The following is a 15,321-nucleotide window of genomic DNA, read 5'->3' on the forward strand; positions in this document are numbered from 1 at the left end:
AGCCAAGGTTCCTTCTCATTTAAATAGATGTGATTTATGTGACACAAAATTTAGAGAAAATGATGCCCAAGATGATTCCTCAAGTGAGGGGAGTAAGCATGGTACTGCATCATCCCCTCCTTCGTCTACACCAGTCTTGCCCACACAGGAGGCCCCTAGTACATCTAGTGCGCCAATACTCCTTACTATGCAACAATTAACGGCTGTAATGGATAATTCTATCAAAAACATTTTAGCCAAAATGCCCACTTATCAGCGAAAGCGCGACTGCTCTGTTTTAGAAAATACTGAAGAGCATGAGGACGCTGATGATATTGGTTCTGAAGTGCCCCTACACCAGTCTGAGGGGGCCAGGGAGGTTTTGTCTGAGGGAGAAATTTCAGATTCAGGGAAAATTTCTCAACATGCTGAACCTGATGTGATTACATTTAAATTTAAATTGGAACATCTCCGCGCTCTGCTTAAGGAGGTGTTATCTACTCTGGATGATTGTGAGAATTTGGTCATTCCAGAGAAACTATGTAAAATGGACAAGTTCCTAGAGGTCCCGGGGCCCCCCGAAGCTTTTCCTATACCCAAGCGGGTGGCGGACATTGTAAATAAAGAATGGGAAAGGCCCGGTATACCTTTCGTCCCTCCCCCCATATTTAAAAAATTGTTTCCTATGGTCGACCCCAGAAAGGACTTATGGCAGACAGTCCCCAAGGTCGAGGGGGCGGTTTCTACTCTAAACAAACGCACCACTATACCTATAGAAGATAGTTGTGCTTTCAAAGATCCTATGGATAAAAAATTAGAAGGTTTGCTTAAAAAGATGTTTGTTCAGCAAGGTTACCTTCTACAACCACTTTCATGCATGGTTCCTGTCACTACAGCAGCGTGTTTCTGGTTCGATGATCTAGAAAAGGCGCTCAATAATAATTCTTCTTCTTATGAGGAGATTATGGACAGAATTCATGCTCTCAAATTGGCTAATTCTTTCACCCTAGACGCCACTTTGCAATTGGCTAGGTTAGCGGCGAAAAATTCTGGTTTTGCTATTGTGGCGCGCAGAGCGCTTTGGCTAAAATCTTGGTCAGCGGATGCGTCTTCCAAGAACAAATTGCTTAACATTCCTTTCAAGGGGAAAACGCTGTTTGGCCCTGACTTGAAAGAGATTATCTCTGATATCACTGGGGGCAAGGGCCACGCCCTTCCTCAGGATAGGTCTTTCAAGGCCAAAAATAAACCTAATTTTCGTCCCTTTCGCAGAAACGGACCAGCCCCAAGTGCTACGTCCTCTAAGCAAGAGGGTAATACTTCTCAAGCCAAGCCAGCCTGGAGACCAATGCAAGGCTGGAACAAAGGAAAGCAGGCCAAGAAACCTGCCACTACTACCAAGACAGCATGAGATGTTGGCCCCCGATCCGGGACCGGATCTGGTGGGGGGCAGACTCTCTCTCTTCGCTCAGGCTTGGGCAAGAGATGTTCTGGATCCTTGGGCACTAGAAATAGTCTCCCAAGGTTATCTTCTGGAATTCAAGGGGCCTCCCCCAAGGGGGAGGTTCCACAGGTCTCAATTGTCTTCAGACCACATAAAAAAACAGGCATTCTTACATTGTGTAGAAGACCTGTTAAAAATGGGAGTGATTCATCCTGTTCCATTAGGAGAACAAGGGATGGGGTTCTACTCCAATCTGTTCGTAGTTCCCAAAAAAGAGGGAACATTCAGACCAATCTTAGATCTCAAGATCCTAAACAAGTTTCTCAAGGTTCCATCGTTCAAAATGGAAACCATTCGAACAATTCTTCCTTCCATCCAGGAAGGTCAATTCATGACCACGGTGGATTTAAAGGATGCGTATCTACATATTCCTATCCACAAGGAACATCATCGGTTCCTAAGGTTCGCATTCCTGGACAAGCATTACCAGTTTGTGGCACTTCCGTTCGGATTAGCCACTGCTCCAAGAATTTTCACAAAGGTACTAGGGTCCCTTCTAGCGGTGCTAAGACCAAGGGGCATTGCGGTAGTACCTTACTTGGACGACATTCTGATTCAAGCGTCGTCCCTTCCTCAAGCAAAGGCTCACACGGACATTGTCCTGGCCTTTCTCAGATCTCACGGGTGGAAAGTGAACGTAGAAAAAAGTTCTCTATCTCCGTCAACAAGGGTTCCCTTCTTGGGAACAATAATAGACTCCTTAGAAATGAGGATTTTTCTGACAGAGGCCAGAAAATCAAAACTTCTAAACTCTTGTCAAATACTTCATTCTGTTCCTCTTCCTTCCATAGCGCAGTGCATGGAAGTAATAGGTTTGATGGTAGCGGCAATGGACATAGTTCCTTTTGCGCGAATTCATCTAAGACCATTACAACTGTGCATGCTCAGTCAGTGGAATGGGGACTATACAGACTTGTCTCCGACGATACAAGTAGATCAGAGGACCAGAGATTCACTCCGTTGGTGGCTGTCCCTGGACAACCTGTCACAGGGGATGAGCTTCCGCAGACCAGAGTGGGTCATTGTCACGACCGACGCCAGTCTGGTGGGCTGGGGCGCGGTCTGGGGACCCCTGAAAGCTCAGGGTCTTTGGTCTCGGGAAGAATCTCTTCTCCCGATAAATATTCTGGAACTGAGAGCGATATTCAATGCTCTCAAGGCTTGGCCTCAGCTAGCAAAGGCCAAGTTCATACGGTTTCAATCAGACAACATGACGACTGTTGCGTACATCAACCATCAGGGGGGAACAAGGAGTTCCCTGGCGATGGAAGAAGTGACCAAAATCATTCAATGGGCGGAGACTCACTCCTGCCACTTGTCTGCAATCCACATCCCAGGAGTGGAAAATTGGGAAGCAGAGTCGTCAGACATTTCATCCGGGGGAGTGGGAACTCCATCCGGAAATCTTTGCCCAAATTACTCAATTGTGGGGCATTCCAGACATGGATCTGATGGCCTCTCGTCAGAACTTCAAGGTTCCTTGCTACGGGTCCAGATCCAGGGATCCCAAGGCGACTCTAGTAGATGCACTAGTAGCACCTTGGACCTTCAAACTAGCTTATGTATTCCCGCCGTTTCCTCTCATCCCCAGGCTGGTAGCCAGGATCAATCAGGAGAGGGCATTGGTGATCTTGATAGCTCCTGCGTGGCCACGCAGGACTTGGTATGCAGACCTGGTGAATATGTCATCGGCTCCACCATGGAAGCTACCTTTGAGACGAGACCTTCTTGTTCAAGGTCCGTTCGAACATCCGAATCTGGTCTCACTCCAACTGACTGCTTGGAGATTGAACGCTTGATCTTATCAAAGCGAGGGTTCTCAGATTCTGTCATTGATACTCTTGTTCAGGCCAGAAAGCCTGTAACTAGAAAAATCTACCACAAAATATGGAAAAAATATATCTGTTGGTGTGAATCTAAAGGATTCCCTTGGGACAAGATAAAAATTCCTAAGATTCTATCCTTTCTTCAAGAAGGTTTGGAGAAAGGATTATCTGCAAGTTCTTTGAAGGGACAGATTTCTGCCTTGTCTGTGTTACTTCACAAAAAGCTGGCAGCTGTGCCAGATGTTCAAGCCTTTGTTCAGGCTCTGGTTAGAATCAAGCCTGTTTACAAACCTTTGACTCCTCCTTGGAGTCTCAATTTAGTTCTTTCAGTTCTTCAGGGGGTTCCGTTTGAACCCTTACATTCCGTTGATATTAAGTTATTATCTTGGAAAGTTTTGTTTTTGGTTGCAATTTCTTCTGCTAGAAGAGTTTCAGAATTATCTGCTCTGCAGTGTTCTCCTCCTTATCTGGTGTTCCATGCAGATAAGGTGGTTTTGCGTACTAAACCTGGTTTTCTTCCGAAAGTTGTTTCTAACAAAAACATTAACCAGGAAATAGTCGTGCCTTCTTTGTGTCCGAATCCAGTTTCAAAGAAGGAACGTTTGTTGCACAATTTGGATGTAGTGCGTGCTCTAAAATTCTATTTAGATGCTACAAAGGATTTTAGACAAACATCTTCCTTGTTTGTTGTTTATTCTGGTAAAAGGAGAGGTCAAAAAGCAACTTCTACCTCTCTCTCTTTTTGGCTTAAAAGCATCATCAGATTGGCTTACGAGACTGCCGGACGGCAGCCTCCTGAAAGAATCACAGCTCATTCCACTAGGGCTGTGGCTTCCACATGGGCCTTCAAGAACGAGGCTTCTGTTGATCAGATATGTAAGGCAGCGACTTGGTCTTCACTGCACACTTTTACTAAATTTTACAAGTTTGATACTTTTGCTTCTTCTGAGGCTATTTTTGGGAGAAAGGTTTTGCAAGCCGTGGTGCCTTCCATCTAGGTGACCTGATTTGCTCCCTCCCTTCATCCGTGTCCTAAAGCTTTGGTATTGGTTCCCACAAGTAAGGATGACGCCGTGGACCGGACACACCTATGTTGGAGAAAACAGAATTTATGTTTACCTGATAAATTACTTTCTCCAACGGTGTGTCCGGTCCACGGCCCGCCCTGGTTTTTTTAATCAGGTCTGATAATTTATTTTCTTTAACTACAGTCACCACGGTATCATATGGTTTCTCCTATGCAAATATTCCTCCTTTACGTCGGTCGAATGACTGGGGAAGGCGGAGCCTAGGAGGGATCATGTGACCAGCTTTGCTGGGCTCTTTGCCATTTCCTGTTGGGGAGGAGAATATCCCACAAGTAAGGATGACGCCGTGGACCGGACACACCGTTGGAGAAAGTAATTTATCAGGTAAACATAAATTCTGTTATTTATCTTCTTGTCTATTTCCCATAAAACTACCAGGTTTCAAAAACTTTTGTTCAAGCAATCCAAAGTTACAAGCACTTTAAAAACAGGGTTTTATTCTGAACACTCCAGTGAATACAAATTAATAAATAGTACCATTAGTAGCTCAGTAGCAGCATTTGGCAGCAGATGATTATGGGACTTGTAGTCCCAGATATTGGTTTGTATGATGCTATAGCCTGGAAGACAGAGTACCTGTAGCAGTGTCCTGTAATTGTAGTCAATGAGTGGTGCTAAAATGTATTTTCCTTATTTCTTTACATTAAAAATGATGAGCCAAAACTATGTCACCAATCGTTATGAAATGGGGCATGCAGATAGATTTTGTCTAGTGCTATTTTTTTTAATTTGCCGCAAGAATTGTTGTATTCCTAGATATTTGGTCTGGGTGGTGCTGTTACCTGGAAGATGTATACAGTCATGTCTTTAAAAGTAAACTAAATAAGCCCTGTAAGATTACTGCTTTGTCAAGTTAATAACTTGCAAAATAAAAAAAATTGTTGACATATTACACACAGTGCACAAAATATAAAACTATCAAACCAATATAAACTAATTTAGATTCAATGAGTCATTGTATACAGTTCATCAGTATCTTCAATCCTCAAAGAGAGAAATAGAAACAGAAAATCAGCGCAATAATGTATACAATGTATCGAATTTTCCACAAACAGATACTGGTACTCGCACTCTTCTGAGCTACGTTTCATACAAAATTTATTAAAACAGATTTAAAACCAAATTAGTCAGGGAACATTCAGCCACTATATTGGGGTGAAAACCGGTAACATGACTAAACAAACTTTGTCCTCAATGGGAACATACAATATAGCATCCATTATAACAGTTCAGTACGTAATTACAGAGTCCTTTACGCGTTCTTATTGTATTCCGGCTCAGTCCCTCATCCGTGGCTTTCTCCCTTCCAGCTATTCAAAATCTTTGAAAAAGCCGCAGATGGTGGTGAAACGTGCATTGGATATCTGGAGGGGAGAAAGCCACGGATGAGGGACTGAGCCAGAATACAATTAGAACGTGTAGAGGACTCTATTTCAGTGTAAAATGAAGAATCATGCTGTAGCCAATCAATACATACCCCCTTTGGCGCTCAGCAAAGGGGTCGCGTTACGATTGGCTACAGCATAATTTGTCATTTAGACTGAAATAGACTGTGCATTGCAGGCGGAGGAACGACTGAATGTATAAGAAAACGAAAGCGTGATTATTTATATATTTTAGCATCTACAATGATTTTAATCGATGAAAGTGCCCTTCATTTACTTTTTTATTACAAATATTGTTTAGAGTATAGCTTAACCTTAAAATCACTTTAACCCCTTAATGACCACAGCACTTTTCCATTTTCTGTCCGTTTGGGACCAAGGCTATTTTTACATTTTTGCGGTGTTTGTGTTTAGCTGTAATTTTCCTCTTACTCATTTACTGTACCCACACATATTATATACCGTTTTTCTCGCCATTAAATGTAATTTCTAAAGATACCACTATTTTCATCATATCTCATCATTTACTATAAAAAAAATAATAAAATATGATGAAAAAATGGTAAAAAAACACACTTTTTCTAAATTTGACCCCCAAAATCTGTTACATATCTACAACCACCAAAAAACACCCATGCTAAATAGTTTCTAAATTTTGTCCTGAGTTTAGAAATACCCAATGTTTACATGTTCTTTGATTTTTTTGTAAGTTATAGGGCCATAAATACAAGTAGCACTTTGCTATTTCCAAACCAATTTTCTCTTGTTAAGTGTATCCAGTCCACGGATCATCCATTACTTGTGAGATATTCTCCTTCCCAACAGGAAGTTGCAAGAGGATCACCCACAGCAGAGCTGCTATATAGCTCCTCCCCTAACTGTCATATCCAGTCATTCTCTTGCAAGCCTCAACAAAGATGGAGGTCATAAGAGGAGTGTGGTGTTTTATACTTAGTTTATTCTTCAATCAAAAGTTTGTTATTTTTAAATGGTGCCGGAGTGCACTGTTTATCTCAGGCAGTATTTAGAAGAAGAATCTGCCTGTGTTTTCTATGATCTTAGCAGAAGTAACTAAGATCCATGGCTGTTCTCACATATTCTGAGGAGTGAGGTAACTTCAGAGAGGGAATGGCGTGCAGGTTTTCCTGCAATAAGGTATGTGCAGTTAATATTTTTCTAGGGATGGAATTTGCTAGAAAATGCTGCTGATACTGAACTAATGTAAGTAAAGCCTTAAATGCAGTGAGAGCTACTGGTATCAGGCTTATTAATAGAGATGCATACTCTTATAAAAATGTAATATAAAACGTTTGCTGGCATGTTTAATCGTATTTATATGTATTTGGTGATAAAACTTATTGGGGCCTAGTTTTTTTCCACATGGCTGGCTTGAATTCTGCCTAGTAACAGTTTCCTGAAGGCTTTCCACTGTTGTAATATGACTGGGAGTGGTTACAGACACAGACATCCAGCTTCTTCCTGCATGATCCAGGATATCTCTGGAGGGCTCAAAAGGCTTCAAAGTCGTTTTTGAGGGAGGTAACAAGCCACAGCAGTTGTTGTGACTGTTTTAAAAAAACAAAAGAAACAAAAAAAAAACAAAAACGTTTTTGTCAGTTATTATTCAGTGTTTGGTATTAAGGGGTTAATCATCCATTTGCAAGTGGGTGCAATGCTCTGCTAACTTGTTACATACACTGTAAAAATTTTGTTAGTGTAACTGCCTTTTTTCACTGTTATTTCAAATTTTGACAAAATTTGTGTTTCTTAAAGGTGCAGTAACGTTTTTTATATTGCTTGTAAACTTGTTTAAAGTGTTTTCCAAGCTTGCTAGTCTCATTGCTAGTCTGTTTAAACATGTCTGACACAGAGGAAACAACTTATTATGTTTGAAAGCCATGGTGGAGCCCCATAGGAGAATGTGTACTAAATGTATTGATTTCACCTTAAACAGTAAAGATCAGTCTTTAACTATAAAAGAAATATCACCAGAAGATTCTGACGAGGGGGAAGTTATGCCGACTAACTCTCCCCACGTGTCAGACCCTTCGCCTCCCGCTCAGGGGATGCACGCTAATATGGCGACAATTGCATCATGGACGCCCATAGCGATTACCTTGCAGGACATGGCTGCAATCATGAATAATACCCTGTCAGAGGTATTATCCAGGTTGCCTGAATTAAGAGGCAAGCGCGATTGCTCTGGGGTTAGGAGAAATACAGAGCGCGCAGATGCTGTAAGGGCCATGTCTGATACTGCGTCACAATATGCAGATCATGAGGACGGAGAGCTTCAGTCTGTGGGTGACGTCTCTGATTCGGGGAAACCTGATTCAGAGAGTTCTAATTTTAAATTTAAGCTTGAGAACCTCCGTGTATTGTTTGGGGAGGTATTAGCTGCTCTGAATGACTGTAACACAGTTGCAGTACCAGAGAAATTGTGTAGGCTGGATAAATACTATGCGGTGCCGGTGTGTACTGATGTTTTTCCTATGCCTAAAAGGCTTACAGAAATTATTAGCAAGGAGTGGGATAGACCGGGTGTGCCTTTTTCCCCACCTCCTATATTTAGAAAAATGTTTCCAATAGACGCCACTACACGGGACTAATGGCAGACGGTCCCTAAGGTGGAGGGAGCAGTTTCTACTTTAGCAAAGCGTACCACTATCCCGGTTTAGGACAGTTGTGCTTTTTCAGATCCAATGGATAAAAAATTGGAGGGTTACCTTAAGAAAATGTTTATTCAACAAGGTTTTATTTTACAGCCCCTTGCATGCATAGCGCCTGTCAAGGCCGCGGCGGCATTCTGGTTTGAGGCCCTGGAAGAGGCCATCCATACAGCTCCATTGACTGAAATTATTGACAAGCTTAGAACACTTAAGCTAGCTAACTCATTTGTTTCTGATGCCATTGTTCATTTGACTAAACTAACTGCTAAGAATTCCGGATTCGCCATCCAGGCGCGTAGGGCGCTATGGCTTAAATCCTGGTCAGCTGACGTGACTTCGAAGTCTAAATTACTCAACATTCCTTTCAAGGGGCAGACCTTATTCGGGCCTGGTTTGAAGGAAATTATTGCTGACATTACTGAAGGTAAGGGTCATACCCTTCCTCAGGACAGGGCCAAAGCAAAGGCCAAACAGTCTAATTTTCGTGCCTTTCGAAATTTCAAGGCAGGTGCAGCATCAACTTCCTCCGCTTCAAAGCAAGAGGGAACTTTTGCTCAATCTAAGCAGGCCTGGAAACCTAACCAGTCCTGGCACAAAGGCAAGCAGGCCAGAAAGCCTGCTGCTGCCTCTAAGACAGCATGAAGGAACGGCCCCCTATCCGGCGACGGATCTAGTAGGGGGCAGACTTTCTCTCTTCGCCCAGGCATGGGCAAGAGATGTTCAGGATCCCTGGGCGTTGGAGATCATATCTCTGGGATATCTTCTGGACTTCAAAGCTTCCCCTCCACAAGGGAGATTTCATCTTTCAAAGCTGCAAATCAGATAAAGAAAGAGGCATTCCTACGCTGTGTGCAAGACCTCCTAATTATGGGAGTGATCCATCCAGTTCCGCGGACAGAACAAGGACAGGGTTTTTATTCAAATCTGTTTGTGGTTCCCAAAAAAGAGGGAACCTTCAGACCAATTTTGGATCTAAGGGTCTTAAACAAATTCCTCAGAGTTCCATCTTTCAAAATGGAAACTATTCGGACCATCCTACCCATGATCCAAGAGGGTCAGTACATGACCACAGTGGACCTAAAGGATGCCTACCTTCACATACCGATTCACAAAGACCATCATCGGTTTCTAAGGTTTGCCTTTCTAGACAGGCATTACCAATTTGTAGCTCTTCCCTTCGGGTTGGCTACAGCCCCGAGAATCTTTACAAAGGTTCTGGGCTCACTTCTGGCGGTTCTAAGACCACGAGGCATAGCGGTAGCTCCGTATCTAGACGACATCCTGATACAGGCGTCAAACTTTCAAGTTGCCAAGTCTCATACAGAGATAGTTCTGGCATTTCTGAGGTCGCACGGGTGGAAAGTGAACGAGGAAAAGAGTTCTCTATCCCCACTCACAAGAGTCTCCTTCTTAGGGACTCTTATAGATTCTGTAGAAATGAAAATTTACCTGACGGAGTCCAGGTTATCAAAACTTCTAAATGCTTGCCGTGTTCTTCACTCCATTCCGCGCCCTTCGGTGGCTCAGTGTATGGAGGTAATCGGCTTAATGGTAGCGGCAATGGACATAGTGCCATTTGCGCGCCTACATCTCAGACCGCTGCAATTATGCATGCTGAGTCAGTGGAATGGGGATTACACAGATTTGTCCCCTCTGCTAAATCTGGATCAAGAGACCAGAGATTCTCTTCTCTGGTGGTTGTCTTGGGTCCACCTGTCCAAGGGTATGACCTTTCGCAGGCCAGATTGGACAATTGTAACAACAGATGCCAGCCTTCTAGGTTGGGGTGCAGTCTGGAACTCCCTGAAGGCACAGGGATCGTGGACTCAGGAGGAGAAACTCCTTCCAATAAATATTCTCGAGTTAAGAGCGATATTCAATGCTCTTCTGGCTTGGCCTCAGTTAGCAACACTGAGGTTCATCAGATTTCAGTCGGACAACATCACGACTGTGGCTTACATCAACCATCAAGGGGGAACCAGGAGTTCCCTAGCGATGTTAGAAGTCTCAAAAATAATTGGCTGGGCAGAGTCCCACTCTTGCCACTTGTCAGCAATCCATATCCCAGGCGTGGAGAACTGGGAGGCGGATTTTCTAAGTCGTCAGACTTTCCATCCGGGGGAGTGGGAACTCCATCCGGAGGTGTTTGCTCAATTGATTCATCGTTGGGGCAAACCAGAGTTGGATCTCATGGCGTCTCGCCAGAACGCCAAGCTCCCTTGTTACGGATCCAGGTCCAGGGACCCAGAAGCGACGCTGATGCTCTAGCAGCGCCTTGGTTCTTCAACCTGCCTTATGTGTTTCCACCGTTTCCTCTGTTCCCTCGACTGATTGCCAAAATCAAACAGGAGAGAGCATCGGTGATTCTGATAGCACCTGCGTGGCCACGCAGGACTTGGTATGCAGACCTAGTGGACATGTCATCCTTTCCACCATGGACTTTGCCTCTAAGAAAGGACCTTCTGATACAAGGTCCTTTCAATCATCCAAATCTAATTTCTCCAACATAGGTGTGTCCGGTCCACGGCGTCATCCTTACTTGTGGGATATTCTCTTCCCCAACAGGAAATGGCAAAGAGCCCAGCAAAGCTGGTCACATGATCCCTCCTAGGCTCCGCCTACCCCAGTCATTCTCTTTGCCGTTGTACAGGCAACATCTCCACGGAGATGGCTTAGAGTTTTTTAGTGTTTAACTGTAGTTTTTATTATTCAATCAAGAGTTTGTTATTTTAAAATAGTGCTGGTATGTACTATTTACTCAGAAACAGAAAAGAGATGAAGATTTCTGTTTGTATGAGGAAAATGATTTTAGCACCGTAACTAAAATCCATGGCTGTTCCACACAGGACTGTTGAGAGCAATTAACTTCAGTTGGGGGAACAGTGTGCAGTCTCTTACTGCTTGAGGTATGACACATTCTAACAAGACGATGTAATGCTGGAAGCTGTCATTTTCCCTATGGGATCCGGTAAGCCATGTTTATTAAGATAGTAAATAAGGGCTTCACAAGGGCTTATTAAGACTGTAGACTTTTTCTGGGCTAAATCGATTCATTATTAACACATATTTAGCCTTGAGGAATCATTTAATCTGGGTATTTTGATAAGATTATATCGGCAGGCACTGTTTTAGACACCTTATTCTTTAGGGACTTTCCCTAATCATTGTCAGAGCCTCATTTTCGCGCCGGTATGGCGCACTTGTTTTTGAGAACAGCATGGCATGCAGCTGCATGTGTGTGGAGCTCTGATACATAGAAAAGTCTTTCTGAAGGCATCATTTGGTATCGTATTCCCCTTTGGGCTTGGTTGGGTCTCAGCAAAGCAGATTCCAGGGACTGTAAAGGGGTTAAATATAAAAACGGCTCCGGTTCCGTTATTTTAAGGGTTAAAGCTTCAAAATTTGGTGTGCAATACTTTTAAGGCTTTAAGATACTGTGGTGAAATTTTGGTGAATTTTGAACAATTCCTTCATACTTTTTCGCAATTGCAGTAATAAAGTGTGTTTAGTTTAAAATTTAAAGTGACAGTAACGGTTTTATTTTAAAACGTTTTTTGTGCTTTGTTATCAAGTTTATGCCTGTTTAACATGTCTGAACTACCAGATAGATTGTGTTCTGACTGTGGGGAAACCAAGGTTCCTTCTCGTTTAACTATATGTATTTTATGTCATAAAAAATTTAGTAAAAATGATGCCCAAGATGATTCCTCAAGTGAGGGGAGTAAGCATGGTACTGCATCATCCCCTCCTTCGTCTACACCAGTCTTGCCCATACAGGAGGCCCCTAGTACATCTAGTGCGCCAATACTCCTTACTATGCAACATTTAACGGCTGTAATGGATAATTCTATCAAAAACATTTTAGCCAATATGCCCACTTATCAGCGAAAGCGCGACTGCTCTGTTTTAGAAAATTCTGTAGAGCATGAGAACGCTGATGATATGGTTTCTGAAGGGCCCCTACACCAGTCTGAGGGGGCCAGGGAGGTTTTGTCTGAGGGAGAAATTTCAGATTCAGGAAAAATTTCTCAACAAGCTGAACCTGATGTGATTACTTTTAAATTTAAGTTGGAACATCTCCGCGCTCTGCTTAAAGGAGGTGTTATCCAATTTGGATGATTGTGATTATCTGGTCATTCCAGAACCACTATGTAAAATGGAAAAGTTCTTAGAGGCCCCGGGGCCCCCCGAAGCTTTTCCTATATCCAAGCGGGTGGCGTACATTGTTAATAAAGAATGGGACAGGCCCGGTATACCTTTAGTACCTCCCCCCATATTTAAAAAATTGTTTTCCTATAGTCGACCCCAGAAAGGACTTATGGCAGACAGTCCCCAAGGTCGAGGGGGCGGTTTCTACTCTACACAAGCGCGCCACTATACCCATAGAAGATAGTTGTGCTTTTCAAGATCCTATGGATAAAAAATTAGAAGGTTTGCTAAAAAAGATGTTTGTTCAGCAAGGTTACCTTCTACAACCAATTGCATGCATTGTCCCTGTCACTACAGCCGCGTGTTTCTGGTTTGATGAGCTAGAAAAGGCGATTATTAGTAATTCTTCTTCTTATGAGGAGATTATGGACAGAATTCGTGCTCTTAAATTGGCTAATTCTTCACCCTAGACGCCACCTTGCAATTGGCTAGGTTAGCGGCGAAAAATTCTGGGTTTGCTATTGTGGCGCAGAGCGCTTTGGTTAAAATCTTGGTCAGCGGATGCGTCTTCCAAGAACAAATTGCTTGACATTCCTTTCAAGGGGAAAACACTGTTTGGCCCTGACTTGAAAGAGATTATCTCTGATATCACTGGGGGCAAGGGCCACGCCCTTCCTCAGGATAGGTCTTTTCAAGACCAAAAATAAACCTAAGTTTCGTCCCTTTCGCAGAAACGGACCAGCCCCAAGGGCTACGTCCTCTAAGCAGGAAGGTAATACTTCTCAAGCCAATCCAGCCTGGAGACCTATGCAAGGCTGGAACAAAGGAAAGCAGGCCAGGAAACCTGCCACTGCTACCAAGACAGCATGAAATGCGGGCCCCCGATCCGGGACCGGATCTGGTGGGGGGCAGACTCTCTCTCTTCGCTCAGGCTTGGGCAAGAGATGTTCTGGATCCTTGGGCGCTAGAAATAGTCTCCCAAGATTATTCTCTGGAGTTCAAGGGGCTTCCTCCAAGGGGGAGGTTCCACAGGTCTCAGTTGTCTTCAGACCACATAAAAAGACAGGCATTCTTACATTGTGTAGAAGACCTGCTAAAAACGGGAGTGATTCATCCTGTTCCATTAGGAGAACAAGGGATGGGGTTCTACTCCAATCTGTTCATAGTTCCCAAAAAAGAGGGAACGTTCAGACCAATCTTAGATCTCAAGATCTTGAACAAGTTTCTCAAGGTTCCATCGTTCAAGATGGAAACCATTCGAACAATTCCTTCCTTCCAGGACGGTCAATTCATGACCACGGTGGATTTAAAGGATGCGTATCTACATATTCCTATCCACAAGGAACATCATCGGTTCCTAAGGTTTGCATTCCTGGACAAGCATTTCCAGTTCGTGGCGTTTTCTTTCGGATTAGCCACTGCTCCTAGGATTTTCTCATAGGTACTAGGGTCCCTTCTGGCGGTGCTAAGACCAAGGGGCATTGCTGTAGTACCTTACTTGGACGACATTCTGATTCGAGCGTCGTCCCTTCTTCAAGCAAAGGCTCACACGGACATTGTCCTGGCCTTTCTCAGATCTCACGGATGGTAAGTGAACGTGGAAAAGAGTTCTCTATCTCCGTCAACAAGGGTTCCCTTCTTGGGAACTATAATAGACTCCTTAGAAATGAGGATTTTTCTGACAGAAGCCAGAAAAACAAAACTTCTAGACTCTTGTCGGATACTTCATTCCGTTCCTCTTCCTTCCATAGCGCAGTGCATGGAAGTGATAGGTTTGATGGTAGCGGCAATGGACATAGTTCCTTTTGTGCGCATTCATCTAAGACCATTACAACTGTTCATGCTCAGTCAGTGGAATGGGGACTATTCAGACTTGTCTCCGAAGATACAAGTAAATCAGAAGACCAGAGACTCACTCCGTTGGTGGCTGTCCCTGGACAACCTGTCACAAGGGATGACCTTCCGCAGACCAGAGTGGGTCATTGTCACGACCGACGCCAGTCTGATGGGCTGGGGCGCGGTCTGGGGATCCCTGAAAGCTCAGGGTCTTTGGTCTCGGGTAGAATCTCTTCTACCGATAAATATTCTGGAACTGAGAGCGATATTCAATGCTCTCAAAGCTTGGCCTCAGCTAGCGAGGGCCAAGTTCATACGGTTTCGATCAAGACGACATGACAACTGTTGCGTACATCAACCATCAGGGGGGAACAAGGAGTTCCCTAGCGATGGAAGAAGTGACCAAAATCATTCTATGGGCGGAGTCTCACTCCTGCCACCTGTCTGCTATCCACATCCCAAGAGTGGAAAGTTGGGAAGCGGTTTTTCTGAGTCGTCAGACATTGCATCCGGGGGAGTGGGAACTCCATCCGGAAATCTTTGCCCAAGTCACTCAACCGTGGGGCATTCCAGACGTGGATCTGATGGCCTCTCGTCAGAACTTCAGAGTTCCTTACTACGGGTCCAGATCCAGGGATCCCAAGGCGGCTCTAGTGGATGCACTAGTAGCACCTTGGACCTTCAAACTAGCTTATGTGTTCCCGCCGTTTCCTCTCATCCCCAGGCTGGTAGCCAGGATCAAAGGAGAGGGCGTCGGTGATCTTGATAGCTCCTGCGTGGCCACGCAGGACTTGGTATGCAGATCTGGTGAATATGTCATCGGCTCCACCATGGAAGCTACCTTTGAGACGAGACCTTCTTGTTCTAGGTCCGTTCGACCCACTC

At 44.0% G+C, this 15,321-nt stretch overlaps 1 protein-coding gene across 2 annotated transcripts in view; it reads left to right on the forward strand.

Annotated features, from left to right (window-relative positions):
* Positions 1 to 15,321, forward strand: part of MIB1 (MIB E3 ubiquitin protein ligase 1) — a 476,845-nt gene that overhangs the window by 122,656 nt on the left and 338,868 nt on the right. The gene's annotated exons all lie outside the window — the stretch shown is intronic.

This window comes from Bombina bombina, chromosome 5 (genome assembly GCF_027579735.1).
Source record: "Bombina bombina isolate aBomBom1 chromosome 5, aBomBom1.pri, whole genome shotgun sequence".
Taxonomy (NCBI): Eukaryota; Metazoa; Chordata; class Amphibia; order Anura; family Bombinatoridae; genus Bombina; species Bombina bombina.